Consider the following 19,689-nt stretch of genomic DNA (forward strand, 5'->3'; position numbering starts at 1 on the left):
ACCAAAGTCAAAGCTTAGAAACCTGGACTTCTTCACTCACTTACAAATAGGAACTTGGCATACAGGGAATTTCAACCTTCTGGAGTCCTTAGTGCTCACAAAAATGGAGTCTTCTAAAAGTAAGTTGTGCCTTCTGCTGATTCTGCCAAGAGGGAGACCTCATGCTCCAGGAGAGAGCCCAAGCCAGACGGCAAGACTAGGGCTGGACAGGCCTGTTGTTCTGGGACCAGTTCCCTGTCTTTCTCTCCTCTACTGAGCAGACCCCATCACTTAGAGACTATGGAGGGAACTGTCTCCATTCTACTTCTGTCCCTGGGTTCCCGGAAGTCAGCAGAGCTGGGGACATCTAAAGTAGCATTTCTGATGATTTTTAGATACAAGTGAGGCTTGCAGTTGATTCAAAGGAGTTTCTCTTTGATGGAGGGAAATCCAGGACCCTGCAAATAAAATAGTTTGGGGGCAGAAGTCAGAATATACAATAAAAATCTTAGTCTTGGTGTCACCTTAAAATGACTAATAGACTGAGTTGCCTAAGGTTGTGCATGGGAACCTTCTAACTCATTTGAAAAAGGCTCTGGTCATCAGTGGGCAAGGCAAGAATGCTGACCATTTCTTCCCTCATTCCAACCGTCCTACTCACATTGAAAATCCCTTACATGAGAAATGTTTTGAACTGAGGGAGGTCTCATCTCTGCCTACAGACCTGAACACAGATGAAACCACCCAACTGGAGGTCATCCCAGAGGCAAATCCCACACAGAGAGCATTTTCAGGGCTGTGACTTCGCCGAGGAACAACAGTGAAGCCACAAGTAGTTCTTTCTGTTACTGTGCCTAGGCAGAACAATCCTTCTATGTTACCGTGTGCTTTTGCACAAACAGGGATGTGCTCCATCTACTCTCAGGGGTATGGCTTCATTTGATCCTCAGGATGAAACTGGAGCAGGACCTAAAGAAATGGGCAATCCCTTTTGACATCTGGAAAAACTGATTGTCAGAGGCTTAGTGCTCTGCTCAAGGGTCCTGAGGCTGGTTAATGTAGAGCTCAGATCTTCTGATGTTTGAAGCCGTCCATATCATGACACCTCCCTACCCCCAAAGAAGTTTATCAGGTAGGAGAAATGCTACCTTCTAGGTCTATGAAAAAGTACAAGACAGACACTTTGATATTTGAAAAAGTGTAACATAGTGTGTGTGTGTGTGTGTGTGTGTGTGTGTGTGTGTGTGTATGCATATGTATGTGTGCCTGTGCACACAGGTGTTGAACACTGCTTTAAAGTCAAGATTATGGCATCTTACCCATGAGACAGCTATTAATAACAGTTCTCCTTGGGGTCCTGGATCACATAGAGGTTTCCCCATAATGACTACCCTCTTAAAGTATGCCATGTACCTAAATTGGTGTAATATAGGGGAGATATTTAAAATGAAAATGAATCCAGGAACTTGAACATCTATAGATTAAAAATACTGCATTGTGTCTCTCCTCCACCTATCCATCCACTAGACCCTAAACTAGCACACTAGCTCTGTCTCACCATGTCATCCCCTTCGCCACATTATGGTATAGCAAGATGGCCCTAGCTGGATAGTGAGCACCATGTTCTTGGACTTTCCAGACTCCAGAACCACAAGCCATTTAAATTTTTTTGTTTTGTTTTGTTTTGTTTTTTGAGACAGGGTTTCTCTGTGTAGCTTTGCACCTTTCCTGGATCTCACTCTGTAGACCAGGCTGGCCTCAAGCTCACAGAGATCCGCCTGGCTCTGCCTTCAGAGTGCTGCCTCCCGAGTTAAAGGTGTGCGCCACCATCGCCTGGTGCCAATAAAATTTTTATTCTTTATAAACTGTCCCATCTTGAGTATTATGTTATAGTATAACCACTCTGTCAAGGATGAAGATATTCCAAGTAGAGACAATTGTGCCCCCTCCCTTTAGTTACCAGATTATGGAATCAATGGACCCAAATAAATAGACTATTCCTAAGAATCTCATACTGTGAGAAGGAAAAAGCTAAAGGCCAGTGCCAGCCAGAAGAGGAATTTGTCTTCCGGGAAGAGATTCCCCACAGTTCTGACACATTCTCAGACCACTGCACAAGAAAGGACAGGCATTGGGCCAACGGTCAGTGATGAGCAAGTGTGCACCTTGCCTGATCTGCTTGGTTGTACATACTTCCTGCCTTCCACCTACCCATACACCTAATGCCCAGACTCTAAAGATGGGCTTGGGGGACACTGGGCCCTCTTTATTCATATCTCTTACCTAAGTGGCCAAACTGAACACATCTGCTTGCTCTGTTTTCACTATTCCTCTGTCTTTTCAGTTGGCCAACTGAGGACGGGCTAAAGCCAGGCTGCTAGCATTGCTGGGACTCAGGCCCTGACTCTAAGATCTCCAGTAACAACAGCATCCGAATATGAACTCAGCCACCTCAGATGGTAAATATGTCTTCAGTTCCACCTCATACCAATCATCCTTTGTGTTCCAAGAAAGCAGGAATTGGAGCCGACAAAGGTGAATTCTCTCTGACAAAAATTCTCATTGTAGTCTTTGTAGAGAATCCCTAGACCTTGGATTTTGCATTCAGTAGCTTTAATTTTGCGACTAAAATTCAAAAGTTGCAACTAATACCTTTAAGCAAGCCTTTGTGGCCCTGTGCCCAAGGCTTCTAGGCAGCTGTTAAGAGATTTTTATCAGTGTGTAAAGGCCTAATCCAAGAGATCAGGAATGCTAGCCTCTTGTTCCAGGAGAAAGTCTTCAGCCTTCTGGCACTGATGGCATATAATGCAAATGGGAATTGAGATCCTGGCTTGCAAAACCTGCCTCACTTTGTTCAATCTTGTGATATCAGTTGGCTGCTTTCTCCTGGTTCTTTCCTGATGCAGGCAGGGGAATCCCCCAGTGTGTCAAAGAATTAATACATTCAGAGGAGGAAAAGCTTTAAAAGTACTAATTTGGGGGGGGGGGGCACGACTGAATAATTGATGCCTAGCAGCTGCTAAATCAGAGGCCGTGGTGAGAGAGGCAGGGCTTTCTTCCTCCCCAAGGGTTCATTCCTCTAAACATAGTCTCCTTCTTTTATTTTCATTTTTCTGCTTCCTTTTGTACACGTGGGAATCATTAGTGCCAATCCAAAAATAGTCCCAACTTTTCCCTTCCCTGCATATGGATTTTACTCCATTAGCCTCTTTGAAGGTGGACACAGCTCCTCATTTGGTGGATGACATCACACACAGCAGTGACCAGTCCTGTCTCTTTCCTCTTAGAAATCTGAAGTCACTGCTGACCCTGGTGGTTGAGTGAGGATGCTCCAGAACAGAGTCTCAGGCAGTGTGCTGTGAGGAAGAAACACTGAGCCCCACACTGACATATTAACACAGACCAAGCTGACTGACCCTGCCAGGGTCCACATGACAAGGAAGTGAGAATATCACAGTCTAAGAAGAGTATGGACGTCAAAACTCAGACAGGCTTGGGCTTGATCAGAACTTTCCATGTACTTACTAGCTGTTCAATTGTGCAAACCATGTGTCTGGCCTATGGAGAGTCTTCAGCGAATAGAAGTCCCTACGTTGGGATGACAGTGTTCTTCTTGGGCATCTCCAGTGCCACCTGCTTAGTTTGGAGAGCTGGTAAAAAAAAACCTCAACTACTGTGAAGGGACTTCAGTCAGGAGCACTTTCTGTAGATGTGACAACAGCAGACTGCAGGGCTGTGTAATAGGAGGGGCTTCAGCTCAGGAGCTTCAGGGAGCCAGAAGATTCCTCAGAACAAGGGATGTGGGAGGAGTCGGGAAGGGCAAGCAAGGAAGGCTGGAAGAGGGGTTACCAGGTAGTGGGTGCAAGCAAGAATAAGGGGTGGTCCACAATTCCAAGTAGTGCCGTGAGACTGAAGCCTGGAGATGTGGCAGGGAGTATCAGCAGGGAGTATAATAACAATCCTTTCCAAACCAGATGCGATGGTGCACACCTTTGATCCCAGCAACTGGGAGGCAGAGGCAGGCAGATCCCTGAGTTCAAGGCCAGCCTAGACTATAGAGCAACTTCCAGGACTACACAGAGAAACCCTTTCTCAAAAAAACAGAAACAATACATTCATGATGAACTGTTTGACAATTAGAGTGTGGAAGCTGAGTCTTCTGAAGTCTTCTATTCTCAGAACCTAGATCAGTGTGGAGCCACCGTGGACTTTCTAAACAATTGCTGAATGCCTGATTATTATTACCAAACTTCAGCCAAGCCTCGCTTAAACGTGATAGCAATTTCTCCTCGTTCTTCCATGGGATTCCAAACTACATTTCCTTCCAACCCACTTCTTAGGCCCAAATAAATAAAGCTAAAAATACAGTCCAGGTCATGAATCATAAATGAGATGGAAAAGCAGAGACTCACAGAGGCTAATCTGTTCCCCGGAGAGGCCTGCTGGATATCCTTTGCTCTGAAAGGCTAGGCAAAAAGCCAGCACCGTATTCTTCAGACCCTCAGTGTGATTTGCAGGCCTGCTACCCAGAGTTTAAGCTTGCCAGGCTCAGAGGTAAAGGACTGGAACCTTGTGAAACCCATTATAGAGATGCAGGCTCAGAGGCAGGTGTCAGTAAGGATGCTAACGGGTGTAGACAAAGAAATGGCATGACTATTGTCCTTGTGGTCCAGGATGTCCACCACGGCTTTTGTTTGTTTCTTCTTTTTGGCTATGGCTTCAATACTGTTGCTTCTATAGCCAAGGCAGCACCATAACTATGTCAATCATTCCAATGGCTTAATGAATGACCTACCAGTTATATTTTGTATACATGTTTAATTAAATTGGGATGTAATACAACCAATAACGATGTGTCTGTATGATCTCTCCTGACCACCCATTACCCACTTAAAGTGGAACATCTTTTTTATGACATTATTTCTCAATTTTATTTCTATAAATAGAATAATTTTGTTTCTCAATTCTTGAAAAAATTAATTATGACCTCTATTCACAAATCTGACTGAGTCTTGAGAAGTGAGAACCTAGAGTATGTGTTGCATCAAAATAAGGAACGACCAGCTGACCCTTTCTCTCCACACTCCCCAGATCAAAAAACCCATGAATCTTTCTAAGCCCCTCCCCATTCCTTCCTGTCCTCTCTATCATATCCTGGGTCCTCCAAAATCTCTATGGCCAATTCCAGTCAACTAGTCATTGACTCTGTCCTCTGATTCAAGGTTAACTTTATTAACAGTCTCAGAGTGTCACAGTATGATCAAATATCCCACAACAGCTCTGTAGTGGAGTCTAATTCTGGTGGTAGACTGAAGGAAAGCCCAAGCTTGGAGGAATCTCAGAGGTTATCCATCACATCTCCTCTACTTTTCATCAACAAAATAGTCATCGTGCATCTCAGCAAAGGGGAGGCAGAGACAAGCTCACTAAACACAAGGGTTTGGTTTGTTTGTTTTTTCTTTTTTCTTGTAGGAATCTGTATTTCAAGGAAAGAAAAAATAAGCTAAGGAGAAGAGTGATTTTAAGGGTAGTCTAGCCTTGAGCATGCTCAGTGGCAGTGTTGACAATCACTGGAAAGAGGAGAGACCATGGTAAGTTCATAGTTCTTGGGCGAGGAGAGAATGGAAACATTCATAAAGCTCGAAAGGCCTAAATTGATCTTTTTTTTTTCTTTTGGTTTATCCAGACAGGGTTTCTCTGTGTAATTCTGGTGCCTGTCCTGGATCTTGCTCTGTAGACCAGGCTGGCCTCAAACTCACAGAGATCCGCCTGCCTCTGCCTCCCGGGTGCTGGGATTAAAGGTGTGCACCACCACAGTCCAGCTCAGATAAATCATTTTTAATGATGAGTTGGGTTCAACTGAGTTCCTGAATCAAACAGCTTCTGGAATGGGAAGGAACATCTGCCCTTTCTGTGTGTCTGGGTAGTTTTCAGAGCATCCTACACCTTATGAGGAACAGGGGCAGAGCCTCTGTATTAAATCCAAAAGCTGCTGTGGAATGTGGCAGCAGGACCCAGGCCTTCAACAGCCATAGTTGTTACTTCAGGATTAGACCAAAGACTCACTGTGATGGCATTTCAGAAAGGGCAATCAATCTTGCTAGTCAGTATTTAAAAAAATAGACAGTATTGAGCCTGGGATGGCTCAGCAGATAAAGGCTCTAGAAACTAATTCTGATAACCTGAGTTCAGTCTCCAGGAGGACCCACATGGAAGAAGGAGAGCGCTGATTCTCCTCTAAGCTCCTCACATACACTAGGGTGCATGTACCCTCATACACATGCACACACAGGAAGGAAGGAAGGAAGGATGGAAGGAAGGAAGGAAGGGAGGGAGGGAGGGAGAGGGGAGGGAGGGAGGGAGGGAGAAAGAAAGAAAAAAGAAATGTAATGTAAAACAAAGAAACAAAAGTCCCAATTTGAGTATAAACCCTTTGTTTCTGAGGCCAAAGTGACCAGAACAAGGTCCCATCATTGGGCTCTCTAACTGAGCATGGCAGTTTGTCTAGTTGTTCACTTACCATAGACAGGAAGTTCCTGATGCATCTACCCTACAACTATGATTCCGACTTAAATAATGCCCTCTATTAGGTTAGTACCTTCAGAATGAATCTCTAATAGGACCTTAGGTTCAGTTGTATGTTTTATGGCCTGTACTCTTTAGAGGGAGAAAACCCAGCATTTTTCAGCTGAGGAAGAAAAAAGAGTACAAGGAAGTTCTATGTCTCCTTTTGCTTGGTTGCATGTTTAGGAGTTTTTGTTTTGTTTTGTTTTTATTGACCTTTTTTGAGATAGAATCACGACATAGCCATGGCTGGTTGGGAACTTCCTAAGTAGACCAGGCTGGGCTTGAACTCTCAGAGATCTACCTGCCTCCTGACACCAGGCCCTGCCCTTGCCATCTCTTTTACAGTCCCCTAGTGTGAGGTGGATCATGACAGAGAATAACAACTCTGTAGAAACATAATTCAGCATAATAGCACAAGTGTGTGGTGGTTGGTCATCAGTGACAATTTGTTTGGCTTTGGAATCACCCAAGAGACACATACCTCTGTGCTTGTCTGTGAGAGTTTGCAAAGAGGCTTAACTGTGAGGGCACCCACCTGCAATTCAGGCAACAGCATTCCAGGGGCTGGAGTCCAGAACTCAATGCTAAGGGCAGGGGGAGGAAGTAATTGAACCCACCCAATTCCTAACTGCCTTCCATTATGCCTTCCAGCCACAATGGGTGGGCTGTATTCCCTTTTCCATGGTGAGCCCAGATGAACCCTTCTTCTCCCAGTCTCTTATGTTGGGTATTTTGTCATGAAAAGAGTAGCTAACACAAAAGACACGCTCACGTACAGTGCTAGGGCCCGAGAGAACTCAGGGAGTCATGCACAATGAAGAGTCCATCTCAAAGTTGACTCCCATGGAACCAAGCAGTCCCCCCCCCCACACACACACACACCTACACTCCACGCCTGTAGCTATGATCCCTAACTAGCGGCATTCATGAATCAAACAGTGGGAACCACGAGGAGTAGGTGGTAGCGTGCCGGGTGTAAGCCAGACACTCCTGTGACCTCCAAAGATGGCTTGCTCACTGAATCATTTCCTTTAACGTCCTCCTGAAGTATCCTATGCTGAGAGTCCTCTGATCCTCCCACTGAAGAACAGAGATGGCCAGTGCGGCATGACTGGAAGATTACCCTTGTTGGCGATCTTTCTGTATGTTTGGTAAGAGGGTGTGAAATCTACCTGCGGAGCAAATTTCCAGTATCCAATAGAAAATTACTAATGTTAGCCCTGTGCTGAATGCTAGAGCTTTAGACCTAGTCATCATGCTCACCTGAAAGTTTGTATCCTTTGATATACATTTCCCTGTCTGTCCTTCCTCATCCTGGTAACTCCTGTTCTGCTCTTCATATCCGTGTTTTCAAAATGTGTATATGTTTACGTGTGTATATTTGTGTGTGTTTGTTTGTGTGTGTCTGTGTGTGTGTTTGCGTGTGCATGTGTGTGCATGTATGGTACAGTGAATGAATCTGGGGCTTTATGCACTCCACCTAGGCAAGCACTCCACCATTGAGCCACATTCCCAACCCTATATTCAACATTTTTTGAATTACATATAAGTAAGAAATGTACCCTCAAATGTATCCAGTTTTTAAACAAGCATTTTTCCAGCTTCCTCTTTCAAAACCACAAGACAAATGTAGAAGGATGTCATTAGGAGGACTTGAAGGGGAATTACTTAAAAGGTGGCTATCTCAGCCAGAAGGTGCAGCATTTTACCTTCACCCTTCTTTTCTCCTACTACCTAGAAAACAAATGTGGTGGGGGGGGGGGTGGGGGGGGTGCTCCAGCAGCAATGCTACAACCTTGAGAGAACCCAAAGATGGAAGCCATGAGTTAAGGATGGCCAAAACAGAAAAATGGAAGGAGCCTGAGCTGATGACTTGGTGGCAACCTTGTAACCCTGATCCCTCCACCTGCAAACATTTTTCTAACTGAGCGAACAAGGGGACCCTCTGTCTTGGTGAAATCCATTACTCTCAGAACGTCTTCACCCAAATGTCCAGGGCCCCTTAATCTGTGCTCTGCAGGTGGTGACGGGGAGTTTTGCCTCCCTTGGTCCCCCTTTCCCGGAGAGTTCATCAAAGAGCTTTCTCATGAGGGGCTTGATGGTTCTTCAACAGCAAGTAACATTTGAACTACTGTTGACTGAAAGTGGAGCCTTCTATGAAATGACTGGACGTTCCAGACCCACAACTCTCAGACTGTCCTAAGCTCAGTGGAGAACACACAACTCTGTCTCCAGCCATCTTCGACATTTCAGAGAAACACAATGATGAAAACGTCAATAGACAAACCAAGAGGAAAAACTAGAAAAGTTTTCTAGTCATTGTCATTGTTGCCCTTTTCCGGCCAAGTGAGACAACGTTAGGAGACACAGGTCTGTGCCAACAGCTGGAGCACTGGGGTCAAAGATGAACTAACCTGCATCCACATGATGGGGTAAAGCAGCTGGGGGTGGACCAAACAGATAAGGAAAAGCAAATTGGTTAAAGGGCATTTCTTTTTTTCAGTGTTTCTCCTCTGTGTGTGTGTGTGTGTGTGTGTGTGTGTGTGTGTGTGTGTGTGTGTATACATACATACATACACACACATATTAGGGCCAATCATTTGGGTTTGGATAACCATTTAGGGTACTTGACTCTGGGAAAGACTAATTCTTCACTACATGGTATTACTAATTGCTAACACTGTCCTACTTGAGAGAAGTATTCTCTCCAAATGACAAAAACTGTTGAGAACAAGTTATACCTTCTTAATAAACTTTATCTGAACTTGGTTAACGTTTACAAAATGCTGCGGAAATGTATAGGGCACGCAGGAGACCAGAGGCTGTCATTGAGAAAAACAAACATCAAGGCATCATCAACTTCGAAGGCACTGGTTCTTAGTTCTCAGCAGGTGAAAGCAGCAGGCCTCCAGGGAACTTCTACCTTCCAAATAACGGGGCAGGCCCTCAAATGAGCCATGGATCACCACTAAGAGACAATGCACATCAAGCCAAAAGCTGCAGGTGCCTTGTGAGTCGTGTCGACAAATCATGTCCCAGAATTACTAACATGTGACACTACAATAAAATTCCCTGTCTGGGTTTGCCTTGACCCACCTCTTGCACTGAGCAGAGTACTGGTGTGTCTACACCCACACAGAAATCTGTCACTAGACTGATGTCTTTGGCTGTGAACTGCGAGTTCACTGGGAATCGTCTGTGTTTATGCCACATCTTCATTTAGCAATAACTATATATATATATATATATAATCTACACAGACATTACACACACATTGATAAGGGTAAATGTTGGATTAAATTTTTTAAAAGTCATTCTGTGAAAATAGGTCAAAAGTTTGGTTAAAATGACTCTGTGATGACAAGTTGCTTTTAAAAAATAATGTTAAGTTGCAGGCAGCTAAGACTATTCAAAAATGCAATAAAACATGAAGTGCTACTGTCTCCTCCCTCATCTGCTTTGAAGAGTCTGCAAGAACCCTTTCACCTTAGAGAAATGAAGAAGTGGGATGCAGATGGGATGCTGTGGGCAGAGTTTACCAAAAAGAATATGAATCATTGCATGTGGCATTCAAATAAAGAACCTTGACTTCACAGCACAAATGTGTACTTATATAAGCTACGTCTGTGTCAAAATTACGTACGTAACGTTTTCTGCTTTTCTTTTCCAGTCTCAAGGGTACCAGAGGAGTGGCTTCTGCTGTGCAGCATTAGGAGGCTCTCTAGTCTCCACCACTCACTGAAATCAGCTACAGTCCCTTCGTTTAATGGAATAGTTTTCAGGTAAAGGTGGCTGACCCCTGATCTACAAAGCACAACACAAGGCAGATAGATGTTCTCCACACTTCTGCCTGCTGCTGGTTACCTCTCTCTCATGCCCAGTTCAGCTTGTCTAAAATGGAACCTCCCTCCTGATGCTTCTTCTCTTGCTGGGGTCCCCATGTCTTTCACTGGCATCGCCCTCCACCCCAAGGTACCTCTGATGCCTTATTTGAAGATATGATTCTGTACATTAGAGACCATGAAGACTCCACCAGTAAACTCTTGGACCTAATAAATAGCGAAGTAGTAGGATATAAAATTACTAGTAAAACTGGTAGCCTCCCTTCATAACAATTTCAAAACCACTCTTCACAGAAGAAAAATCTTAAAATTCCTATGGAACCAAAAATCTGAGATAACCAAAGCAATTCTGAGCAAAAAGAATGATTCTGGAGGTGTGGCCACAGTTGATTTCAAGGTGTACTACAGAACCATCAGAATAAAAACAGCTTTAGTAATGACACAAAAGTAGCCACATAAGTCCATGGAGTAAAGCCCCACATATAAACCTACACAGCCACAGCTACCTGATTTTTGACAAAGATGCCAAAACTATGCACTGGAGAAAAGACTGTCTTGGGCAAACGGCGTGTGGGCATACATACGTAGAGTGATGAGACCAGATCTGTCTGTATCTTCCACTCCACACAAAATCAACTCCAAATAGATCAAAGACCTTCATGCAAGACCCGAAACTCTGGAACTACCAGACAGGAAAAGACTTCAAGATCTAGGCATAAATAAGGACTTTCTGAACAAGTCTCCAGTCATTCAGGAAATAACTCCGACACTTGACAAATGGGACCCTATGACTACTTCTGCTCAGCAAAGGAATCAGTCAACTGAAGGAAGAGACAGCAGACAGGATGAAAGAAAATCTTTGCTATTTATGAACATTATAGGAGGCTAATATCTAGACTATAGAAAAAAACTAAGAAAACTAAACAAGAACTCAAATAACTCAATAATAGATGAGCTAATGAAATAGACAGGTCTCAAAGGATGAAATGGCTCATAAATAATCAACCTCACTGGGCATCAGAAAAAATACAAACCATGTTTAAATTCCATCTCACTCCAGTCAGATGGCAGTTACGAAGAAAATAACAAATGCTGGGGAGGATGTGGCAAAGAGAACCTTTACACACCACTGACGGGATCGGAAATTTGTCCAGCCGCTGTGGAAATCAGTATGGAGCCTCCTCTGAAAACTAAAATTAGATCTTGCATAGGACCTGGGTACACCCCTCCTGGGTTTTTTTCAAAGTCAACACATCTCAGAGACACTTGCACATCATGGTTATTGTAGCACAGAACACAACAGCATGGAACTAAGCTAGGTGCCCATCTACAGAGGAATGGGTTAGGGAAATGTGGTGTGTGTACAGCTGTGCATGTGTGTCTGTGAAAGCCAAAGTCAATGTCCAGTGTCCTCCTCTATTGTTCTCAACCTTTGTTTTTGAGATAGCTTCTCTCACTGAACATAAAAATGCACTGACTGGCTAGGGTGGCTGACCAACTAGCCTGAGGAATCCACCTGTTTCCCTCCCCACCACACACATATACACACATGCATACACACACATATGCATAGACACACATGCACACACACTTACACACATATACATACAGGCAGACACACACATAACACATACACACATGCATACATATACACATATACACACACACATGCATACACACATATCCACTCATATGCACACACACATACACACATAGATACACATACACATATAGATACACACACACTCTTTGCATAAACTCTAGGGGTCTAAACTTAGGTATTCACTCTTCCAAAGCAAGCACTTCACTGAGCCATTTCCTCCTCCCTCCAACTAAGTTTGAATTATGTGTTTGATCATTTTCCAATAAACAGCTCAAACAAATTATTTTCTAATGCTGTGATAGATAATTTTATGTCAGTTTGACACAAGCTAACATCACCTGAATAAGGTCTCCATAATATCCAACTATAGGGCATTTTCTTAATTAGTGGTTGATGGGGAAGAATCCACCCCATGGTGGGTGGGGCCACCCCTGGGCTGGTGGTCCTGGGTTCTATAAGAAAGCAGGCTGAGCAAGCCATGAGAAGCAAGCCAGTAAGCAGTGCTACTGCACGGCTTCTGCATCGGCTCCTGCCTCCGGGTTCCTGCCCTGTTTGAGTTCCTGCCCTGACTTCCCTCAGTGATGGATTGTGATGTGGAAGTGTAAGCCACATAAACCCTTTCCTTCCAAACTTGCGTTTGGTCATGGTGTTTCATCACGGCAATAGTAACTAAATCAGTTGTTGAGAAGAAAAGTCCAAGTTCTAATATTATTCTTGTAGTACATGATCTGAAGGTTTTTGCTTTATGTCATGTCTTCTCAACTAGAGGGAATCTCCAACCTCAGAGTAGGTTTGGGGCCTGTAAATTAGTTGTTAAAGCTCTGAAAGTGCTGCCCTACTAAAATGCTGGTGCCAATAGTGGTAGCACGTGACACTTACCATATTTAGTCACATTGTTCTACTGCTGTGAAGACACACCATGACAAGGCAACCGTGTTGGACCATTAACATCACGGTGGGTGCACGGTGGGAGTAAGTCAGCACTCACAGCTCTGGAGCAGTCACCAGCTACATCCTGGTGCACAGGCAAAGAGCAAGAGACTGGGCCTGGCAAAGGCTCAATGAGGCCACACCTACTCCAGCAAGGTGGCATCTACAGAACCTATGGGGGCCATTCTTATTCAAACCACCACACATACCAACCTAGCCTCTGAATGCTGTTCACGTTGGGGTGTGCCTGTTACAGTAGAATCTGCTGCTAACGTGAGCATACTTTGTCTTGCTGTGAGTGTGTTCGATATCCTGAGGGGCTGGGGTACCGCTGGGACAGAAGCAGAATGGGAAAGTATGCATTTCAGAAAGAGTATGGAGAGGAGAAAGAAGGAAGAATACAAGATGCAACTTAGGCGACAGTTTCTAGGGACCCCTAGGCTATTCTTCCTTCCATGATGAGCTCCTGACTCACACCCAGGCTGGTTTTCTTTCTCTGAGTGACTAGGCACTATTGGCCAGTTAGGCCTCACCAGGCTCCTTATGGGAGCTGTCTGTGCACGGAGAGATGTTTGGCTGCACCTAAACCCTAAGGCCAGAACTCCTTCCCTCCCGGTTGTAACTCCAGGTATTGCCAAATGGCCTGAGGGGTAAAATAAAACCATCCCTGGCTGTGAATGGCAACACTCATCAGAGACAACATTTTCCATTGTATGTGCAGAAGAATCATGTAGAGGGCTTAACAAAACGCAGGGTCCTGGGCCTCTGCCTCATATATTCTGGTCTAGGATGTACGTTGGAAATCAAGATTTTTGCTCGGTGGTGGTGGTGCACGCCTTTAATCCCAGCACTCTGGAGGCAGAGCCAGGCGGATCTCTGTGAGTTCGAGATCCAGGACAGGCACCAAAACTACATGGAGAAACTCTGTCTCAAAAAAAAAAAAGAAAGAAAGAAAGAAAGAAAGAAAGAAAGAAAGAAAGAAGGAAGGAAGGAAAGAAAGAAAAGAAAGAAAGAAAGAAGGAAAGAAAGAAAGAAAAGAAAAAGAAATCAAGATTTTTAACAGATGTAGGAGTTCCTTGGAAGACTTTTGGAAATAATACAATGAGGAGTTAGTAAGATAAACAAATACCTTCATCTTGCAGAAGGTTTCTACTCTAGTAGGGGCATGGAAGGGACATGATGAGGTAAAGGTCAGATTTAGTCACACACACACACACACACACACACACACACACACACACACACCCCTAGCCTCAAAGTATACCTTTGAATGTCCATTCCTCCCCAAAATGAACCGATTTTGTTTGTACAAAGCTTTTGCATCCTGTTCTCTTCTCATTTTATCCTGTCCCTAACCACATGAGAAATCTTATCAAGTTCAAGCAAAATTTGTTTTAAAAGTTTGCTCGCTCCCAAACAACTGCTGTACAAAGTGACTGCTGACACACAGACTCTTTGTGAAATGTGGACAGCCTGTTCCAGGGTACTGCCACATTTACCGGACAGCAAAGGCTCTTCCCACAGAGGAGGCAGGGGCCCTCCCTCAGTTCTGTCCCCAAGTACTCTTTGTCCCACTACATAAAAGAAAGAAAGCCCAGTATGCTGACTCAAAAAGACATCTCAGTTTGTCAGTCAGGTTTTCTCATTTGGAAAACGAAAGATAAAGAAAGGGGTTGGAAACTTCTTCACATGGCCATGCCACAGGCTGATGTGCAAACTGAGCCACCTGTGGGTATAGACAACCAACGGGGGTGAGTGGAGCTGAGCAGAAGGGGTATAGAGCCACCTTGACCTGTAAGTGAAGTGCAATCTGCAGGTCATTTGCTAGACTGTGTGCTGGGAACCACAGCTGGCTCATTCTTGCAGCATGGATTGAGTGGAAGGTATGCACACAAGACGAAGTCATAGTCAGGAAATGGCGGCCAAAGATCTCGGCACACTGTGTCACTCTGCTCCAACATGGACACATGCTACGCACAAAATGCTCCTTAAACAAGAGTGGAATGGGCAAAGCCTGTGTTCTCTGGGGTCTGCTACGGTTTGGATATGGTTTGACTGTGTCCCCAAAGATTCAGGTATTGAAGTGTGGGTCTTAGTGTGGCACTGTTAGTCAGGAGGTGATGGGATCTTTGAAAACTGGAACCCAGCAGGAGGAGAGGACAGAGAAATTGGTCTTTGCATGCGTTCCCTCAGAAAGTTCTCATAGCACCCTAATTAGTTCCCACAAAAGTGAATTGCTATGAAAGAGGAAGCCTGGACCCTGAATCATTACGCCTTTTTATCTCTCCAATAACCTCTCTCTCACTGTGTTTTCACCAAGATGCCATCTACCACATTATGATACAGTCAAGGGGCCGTCACCTGAGACCAACTAGTCGGGGTTGTCCGGTCCTGGACTTACCACCTCCAAAGGTGTGAACTGAGTCCACCTCTTTTCTTTATATGCTATTCCAACACTGGATAATTCTTACAGCAATGGAAAACAGACTAACACAGGCTCCTTCCCACTCTCCCACACTCTTTTACTTCCTTGGTATTATTTTAGGACTACTTTCCTATAAGAAAAAAAGCTCTCATTTTGATCACTGGTGCTTACAAAAGCACACCCACCATCTTAACCAGGTAGAGCCAACCTGAAGGAGAACATTCAGTGCAGGGAACCAGGAGAAATAAGCAAGGTGAGCTTAGGAAACAAGAGCGTTAGCCAGTTATCTGGATTCTACCACTAAGGGGATGTGTGGTCTGAGGCAAGGCGCTACTTATAATTAAGCCTCTGTTTGCTCAACTGTAAGAGCTTAGACTTATTGATCTCTATGACTGTTTTGCACTATTGTCCAGTGGTGTGAAAGAACTGGGATGTGTAAGGGTCTCAAGAGAAGCCATTTCCCATATGCATTGCCCTGCTCCCCCACACTCCCTATATTCCACCCCCTACCCTCTACATCCACCAGCTCCACTCAGGAGTAATATGCCTTTCCTGCCTCAATGGTGGCAGCCAGCTGAGGACCACACAGAAAGGGACAAGAGCCACCCACTGTGTCCCTGAGGCCATTCCTTCAAATGGCCACCAAGAAGCTACAAATAATTTCCTTCAGGAAGTTCAAATAACAGAGATCCTGATAATACAGATGAATGGAAAGGAAGCCCTGGACCCAGGCTTCAAGACAGCATTTTATTCCAGCTTCTGGTTTTAAACAGGGGCAAAAGAAGCCCCGGGGGTGAAGTGACCCACCCAAGGTCATACAGCCAGTTAGTATCAGAGCCCCTGCTTTAGTTCAGTCCTGTAAAGAGAAAGGAGACCTGGAGTCACCGAGTGCTGGTGCCGGGACATGGGAGCACTGTCTTTGGTGTAACTCTAGTCCTGGGTTCCCCACAAAGTTCACAGGTAGCATTGCGGACTATATCCAGATCAGACAAAGAGGATTCAGAGTGTTAGCCTATTGGCTCACAAATCAGAGACATCCTTAGACAGGGGTCATCTCAGGAAAGGAGAAGGCTATGATTTCTACAAAGGAAAGGAAGAGACTCCTCAACTCACGTACAGCTGCTGAACAGTGGTGAGGCCCATGTGAGCAGACATGTAATTAAAGTGAGTCCTCCCAACAGGAGCAGGCCTTAATCCAGCTGTTCCTGTTCCTGAAGGAGAGGATTTGGCCATGGGCACCAAGCAAGACTGATGTATGAAAACAGTGGCTATGAGGAGAGGGATGCACCTGTCACCACAAAATACCCAGAACTGTTGGCACTTACCAGAAGCTTTAAGAGGTGAGAAAGGATTCCTCTCACAGAGCCATGGTAGAGAGCTGGCCCTTCTAATGTTTTTGCCTGAAGCTTCTTGACTCCTTAACTAGAGTCAAGTTCTGTTGTATAAACCACCCAGTTTGTGGCACTTGCCACAGCAGCCCCTGGGTAGCTATTTCAGTTTTGTTGAGAGATAGTAGGCAAAGTGAGGAGTCTATAACCATGCAGATACGCAGCAAGGCCAGGTGTGTGAGCTGATCCTGAGAGAGCCTTCTCTGCACAGCCCTTCATCGACTTGGCTCCATTAATAAGCTTCTAGGCGATATGTTTGAGGGGGGTTGCTAATGGAAAGAGAAGGGGGTGAGAGTAAGGCAAGCCTGGATGAGAACCCCAGTCTGCTACTTACTAGCTGTCATGTACAGACATCATACACTCTCTGGGCTGTTTTAGAGAAAACAGTCTTCTGCAGAGGATAATAGCAAGGACCACTAGTGGAGGTCTCCAAGGTGCCTCTTTCTGCCTTAGTCTTTGAATTCTGTTAGAGTTGGAGAGTGGTGGGAAATAAAACTAACATTCTGAAGGAGAGAGAAGGAAGAAAGGGTCCTGGAGTCATTAGATGCTGGCGCAAGATTCTCAAGAACTCAGAGCTTTCTCCTTTCGATTTCACACTCACTGAAGGTTGTACAGGGCACCTCAGACCAACATGAGTGCCCATTGATGACTAGAGTGCCTTGGGAAGACCTCAGACAGGTGAGCCTTTGTCTTATGGTGAAGACAAAAGTCATCATTTGACCCTATGTGATGAACTTCACCCACTCCACTACTTTACCCAGACTAGTGTTCCATTCCTGGCTTACTGGCTCACAAAGAATGGGTCATTAGGCCTCCTTCCCCAAGAACCTTCCAAGAGAATCAAAATTCTAGCTAAGTGAAAGTTCCTTAAAAATAGGTTCCTAGGAGTCATAGAAAAAAAATTGATAGCATTACTAATTCTTCATCTGAAGACCAGGAGAAGAATCATTTCATTTTTTTAAAGGTTGTTTAACCCAAAGTCAACTCTAACTTAGGGTAGATGGAAAACAGAGTCTGTTGCAATGAATGAAGATGCCATCACAATGCTGATCCTGACCCAAAGGATATAGCATCTCCACCCAAGTGCCTGGCTTTCTGTCTACCCTGCTTTCCCACTCTCCATGGCATCACTAACATTTGAAAAGGAGACTGACTTGTCTGTCTATTAAAAGCTCTCCACAGGGATGAGACCCATCTGACACTTAGCGTTTGTCTATTTTGTTAGCCAGTGTCCAGGTTCTACAACAGTTCCTGCATTGGGATTGGTTCACAACCTGTGTAAGTCAGACAAATGAGTGACTGGGAGTAGAGGGTAAGACATATGTGAATAAGGATGCAGAACATGGAGCTCCTTTTGACTACAAAATTTGCCCCTAAGTCCTCACTGGACCCATGTCTACTTGCCATTCAGGACATCTCTTATCCCCTGACCTGAATCTATTGCTCCAAGCAAGCTTTAATTCACATCTTCCACATGCTTGTGCCCATAGAAAAGAGTACAGCATTCATGGTATGTCTTGCTAATATAATCATTTTCACTGAAAATTAAGAGGTTGGTGCTTCATTTTTAGAAATTGGTTCACATCCCAACAGAATTTTTGGGAACAGAAGGCCAGCCAGGGTGGGGCCTGTGGGGAAGAGAGCTAAGAATGGTAAACAGGAGACATGAGTCCAGACCTCACTCTCCTGTCTTGAAAAATTAATTCTTTGGAATTCAGTTTCCTCAGAGATATTTTTACCTGATAACACGTCAAATGTAATCCTTTTGTTTTTCAAGTTAGGATCTATAAACATTAAGATATTTTAGGCTTTGTGAGAAAGGCACCTAAAGCCAGAGATGCACGTCACAATATTGTAGCAATATTGTGAGTTCATCAGGGTCATGGGGTCAGCACTTCTCCTGAGGTAAGTTATTATCACTATGAGAAGACAGCTGGCCTCCTCATTGAAAACTCAGAAACACTGGTAAGGGTACCTCCCAGGGAACATGGACATCACCCAGCAACTCTTCACCCTTAAAATTATACAGGTATGTGAGTGTGGGGAGTCGGCAGGGGATGCTCGACAGAAGGAAAGGTGGGGCTGAGGGTAGGCATCTGAAGCAATGGACAGGTGCCAAGAGTACAGATTTGGGAATCGCTCCAAACCATAAAGGGTTGGCACCCTACAGCTTGACCAATGCAAAGCACTTGTGAACTTTCCATAAACATGCAAGCCTGGCCAGGGTGTGCTACTCCCCGTGGAGAGCAGGAGCTGGGCTCCACATGCTTATCTTTATTGGGGGCTGTATCAAGTTGTCCCCAAACCCTGTTCTCTTTGCAATCCTTCCAGCATCCATCATTAAGCCTTCCTTGAGATCTATGTGGTCGGTTTGCAATGCGGTTACTTACACTTCAGTTTCTACCATCTGTTCCAACGTTTTAAGCTCAATGCTGAGCTGAGGAGACTGCTTACCTGTAAATCAGCACCTCTAGATATCACTGCTGTAATCTGGTAAGTCAAAAGTAAACTTAGGAATTCCCTTTCCTAATTCACTCCATTTCTGTCTCTGGCACTGTGTCACCCAACACTTAACTTTGGAAGTCACTCTTCATTCACCAGTCTTCATCCTAACTCTTCTACACCCTCCGTGAAGAACAGCAAGCAATCTCACTGGTCCCGGGCATGTCTTCCTGATCCCACAGGAGCTAAATAACCAGCAGGTGGATCTTTTAAAAACCACATTCATGATTTGCCTGTGAACCTATGAGGGTCTTGCTCACCAGTGTTGATAGCCTCTTCATTTGGCCCTTGGGGAACTTGATGACCACTCTCTTTTCCCTGCTCTAATTTGTTCAGTTCTGAGGACTATTTGCTAGCCACCCCCTCCCCCACACACACCTGCTTCTCTCACTCTTCAGGACAAACCCCCATGTTTCCCTGAAGGTCCCACAGTGATTTGCCATTGCCATGGCA

At 44.7% G+C, this 19,689-nt stretch overlaps 1 protein-coding gene across 1 annotated transcript in view; it reads right to left on the reverse strand.

The window, feature by feature from the left end:
- Shc4 (SHC adaptor protein 4) overlaps window positions 1-19,689 on the reverse strand; it is a 98,240-nt gene that overhangs the window by 76,275 nt on the left and 2,276 nt on the right. The gene's annotated exons all lie outside the window — the stretch shown is intronic.

This window comes from Onychomys torridus, chromosome 4 (assembly GCF_903995425.1).
Source record: "Onychomys torridus chromosome 4, mOncTor1.1, whole genome shotgun sequence".
Taxonomy (NCBI): Eukaryota; Metazoa; Chordata; class Mammalia; order Rodentia; family Cricetidae; genus Onychomys; species Onychomys torridus.